The 4587-nt window shown below is 33.9% G+C and overlaps 1 pseudogene; it reads left to right on the top strand.

The window, feature by feature from the left end:
• The first annotated feature begins 3938 nt into the window (after positions 1-3938).
• LOC120603349 (uncharacterized) lies at positions 3939-4057 on the top strand (annotated as a pseudogene).
• Positions 4058-4587: the final 530 nt, after the last annotated feature.

Raw genomic sequence — 4587 nt, 5'->3', positions numbered from 1 at the left:
TACCCCATTGTCAGATATGGACAGATCATCCAAATAGAAAATCAAAAAGGAAATAACATTTTTAAATGACACATTAGACCAACAGGACATAATTGACATTTACAGAGCCTTTCATGCCAAAATAGCTGCTTATACATTCTTCTCTAGAACACATGGAACATTCTCAAGAATTGACCACATACTGGGACACAGAGATAGCCTCAACAAAGATAAGAGAGTGGAAATCATACCAATCATATTCTCTGATCATAATACTTTGAAACTATAGATCAACTGCAAAAAATAAGGAAGAATCACAAATACATGAAGATTAAAAAGTATGCTACTGAAGAATAATTGGGTCAGGGAAGAAATAAAAAGACAGATCAAGAGATACATAGAAATGAATGATAATGATAGTACAACATATCAAAACTTTTGGGACATGGTAAAAGTGGTCCTAACAGGAAAGTTCATATCATTACAGGCCTATCTCCAAAACCAAGAACACACCCAAATAAACAACGTAATGCCTCATCTTAAAAAAAAAAAAAAAAAAAAAAAACTAGAAAAAGAAGAACAAATGAAGCTTAATGTCAGAAGAAGGAAAAAAAGAGCAGAAATAAATGAAATTACAAACAAACAAACAAAAAAACAATAGAAAAATAAATGCAACAAAGAGCTGGTTCTTTGAAAGGTTAATAAAATTGAAAAAACCCCTGGCTAGACTCACTAAAGAAAAAGGAGATAAGACACAAATAAACAAAGTAAAGGATGAAAAAAGGGAAATTACGACTGACATTGCAGAAATACAAATGATTATACAAGAATACTATGAAAAAGTATATAACACCTAATTTAATAACCTAGAAGAAATAGAATAGTACTTAGAAAAAGACTATCTTCCTAGACTGAATCAAGAACTGAAAAATCTAAATGGACCTATCAGCAGTATGGAAATCGAAACAATCATCAAAAACCTACCAAAATGTAAAAGTCCAGGACCAGATGGCTTCACCAGTAAGTTCTACCAAACATTCCAAGATTTAATACCTATTCTTCTCAAACTCTTCCAAAAAATCGAAGAGGAGGCAATACTTCCCAACTCGTTTTATGAGGCCAATATTACCCTGATACCAAAACCTGGTAAGGATAACACAAAAAATAAAATAAAATTACAGACCGATATCCCTCATGAATACAGATGCAAAAATCCTAAATAAAATACTTGCAAACCATATACAGCAACATATTAAAAAGATTATACACCATGATCAAGTGGGATTCATCCCAAAGGCACAGGGATGGTTCAACATATGCAAATAATTTAATATTATACACCACAAAAAAAGATTTAAAAATAAGGATCATATGATCATATCAATCAATGCAGAAAAAGCCTTCGATTTTTCTGATCAAAACACTTAACAAAATCGGTATAGAAGGAAAGTACTTTAACATAATAAAGACCATATATGACAAACCCTCAGCCAACATTCTTAAAGGTAAAAATCTCAAAACCTTCCCTCTAATATAAGGAACAAGGCAAGGCTGTCTACTATCGCCACTGTTATTCAATATAACATTAGAGGCCCTAGAGAGTGCAATCAGACAACAGAAAGTTATGAAAAGCATCCAAATAAGAAAGCAAGAAGGCAAACTGTCACTATTTGCAGATGATATGGTTCTCTCTATAGAAAACCCTAAAGACTCCACAAAAACGCTACTAGAAACAATAAGAAAATACAGTAACATCTTCGGATACAAAATCAACGTTCAAAAATCTATAGCATTCCTATACTCTAATAATGAAGTATCAGAAAAAGAAGTGGAAAAAATAATTCCTTTTGCAAATGCGACAAAAAGAATAAAATACCTAGGAATAAATCTAACGAAACATATGAAGGACCTATATAATGAAAACTACAAGATCTTATTAAAAGAAATCAAAGAAGATACAAAGAAATAGAAAGATATTCCATGTCCTTGGATTGGAAGAATCAACATAGTTAAAATGACCATATTACCTAAAGCATTATACACATTTAATGCAATTCCCATCAAAATCCCATCAGCATTTTTTAAAGAAATAGAACAAAACATCATCAGATTTGTATGGAAGACAAAGACCCCAAATTGTCAAAGTCATCCTGAGAAAAAAGAACAAGGCTGGAGGCATGACTCTGCCTAACTTCAAATTATACTACAATGCGACAGCAATTAAAATGTCATGGTATTGGTAGCAAAACAGACACACAAACCAGTGAAACAGAATCGAGAGTCCAGAAGTAAACCCATATTTATATGAGCAAATAATTTTCGACAAATAAGCCAAAAACATACGGTGGAGAAAGGAAAGCCTCTTCAGTAAATGGTGCTGGGAAAACTAAAAAGCCACCTGCCAAAGAATGAAGCTAGACTGTTGTGTATCACCACACACCAAAATTAACTCAAAATAGATTAAGGACCTGAATATAAGACCTAAAACAATAAAATGCACAGAAGAAACCATAGGAACTAAACTCAAGGACCTTGGACTTAAAAAGGATGTTATGAATTTGACCGCAAAAGCAAGGGAAGTAAAAGCTAAAATAAATGAATGGGACTACATCAAACTGAAAAGCTTCTGAAGAGCAATAAATAAATAAACAAACAAACAAATAAATAATAAAAATGAAAAATGAAAACTGTCAGCAGAGCAAAGAGACAACAATCCAAATGGGAAAACATATTTGCAAACAATGCCTCTGACAAGGGCCTAATATCTAAAATATACAAAGAACTCATACAACTCAATAACAACAAAACAAACAATCTAATCAAAAAATGAGCAGAGGACCTGAACAGAACTTCTCACAAGAAAACCTACAAATGGCCAACGAATATATGAAAAGATGGTTAACATCGCTAGCTATTAGGGAAATGCAAATCAAACCCACAATGGGATATCATCTCACACCTGTTAGAGTAGCTATAATCAACAGGACAAGTAATAACAAATGTTGGAGAGGATACAGAGAAAAAGGAACCCACATACGCTGTTGATGGGACTGCAAATTGGTATATTCACTATGGAAATAAGTATGGAGGTTTCTCAAAAAACTAAGAATTGATCTATCATATGACCCAGCAATCCCACTACTGGGTATTTACCCTAAAGACTTCAAAACCCATATCCAAAAACATATTTGCACAGCGATGTTTATAGCAGCATTACTCACAGTGGCCAGGACATGGAAGCAACTGAAGTGTCCTACGATAGATAATTGGCTAAAGAAGCAGTGGTATATATGTACAATGGAATATTACTCAGTCATAAGAGATGAAATACTGCCATTTGCGACAACGTGGATGCTCCTTGAGATAGTCATGCTAAGCGAAATAAGCCAGACAGAAAAAGTTGAAAACCACAAAATATCACCTATAGTGGGATATAGACCTAAAGGCAACAAACGAACAGGAGAAACAAATAGAGACTCACTGACATGTACAATAGACTAGTGGTTACCATAAAGTAGGTGGGAGGAGAGTGGAGGGAGGTAGATGGGGCAAAAGGGGTCAAATATGTGATGACAGAAAGAAATCTAACTATGGGAGGTGAACACACAATGCAATACATATATGCCTTCCTGTTAAATTGTACACCTGAAACTTGCTGGATTTTGTTAACCTATGTCACCATAAAATCAAAAACAAACAAACAAACAAAAAAAGATTTACTTGGATTCAGTTGAATAGTCATGGAGAAATGTGGTGAAGATTCAATCTACACCATTGATGGAGAGGACCCCAATTAGGGTTAACTGCCATTATTTGATAATTGTGAGGATGGCTGTGAGATACCTAGAGTGAAAGACTAGGTGAATTGTGATGTCATTTATTGGGATGTATAATAAAAAAGGAGGGGCATATTTTGAAAAAAAAAAAGTCTGATTACAGACACTGAAATTGCCACATTTGTCTATAGCCACATCACCCTGAACTTGCCTGATCTTGTCTGATCTCGGAAACTAAGCAGGGTCAGGCCTGGTTAGTACTTGAATGGGAGACCACCTAGGAATACCAGGTGCTATAGGTGTTAAAAAAGAAAAAGAAAAAGAAATCGCCACATCCTTGTTTTTGACCCCAGTTCCCCAATGTAGAAATATAAAGGCTGTTCTATGTGCCTTCCAAAGTTCCACCTATTTTAATCTATAACAATATTTTTTTTCTCTTGCCATGAAAAACTACAAAAGTTAGGGCTATATGTTTCATCTTATATTAAGAGAGGTCCTTTGGGATTCATGCTATTGCATATACCTTTCTTACTACATCATGCTTCATGCTTTGACAAACTAATTTGACAGCAATGTATGCATTTAAATAACCATAGGATTAATTATGATCAATTTCAATTAAGTCTGATTGTATTTTATTTTCTCTACCTTCTTGAAATTGTTTTGATCTCTTTTCAAGATGTCAGTCCACACACTGGTCAAAGTTTCCATGGGCTTAAACTTTCAAGATGTCATATTTTAGTTCCCTTAGTGGACAGCTTATAGGTAAACACTTTGGGTCACAAGAAAAAAAATCTCAAAGAATTTTCTCTTATTTTTAAAAACTGTGAAA

The sequence above is a fragment of the Pteropus medius genome, unplaced genomic scaffold (genome assembly GCF_902729225.1).
Source record: "Pteropus medius unplaced genomic scaffold, Ma_sr-lr_union100, whole genome shotgun sequence".
Lineage (NCBI taxonomy): Eukaryota > Metazoa > Chordata > Mammalia > Chiroptera > Pteropodidae > Pteropus > Pteropus medius.
Note: the sequence above shows the minus strand (reverse complement) of the source record. Positions and strands in the feature narration are given on the sequence as shown.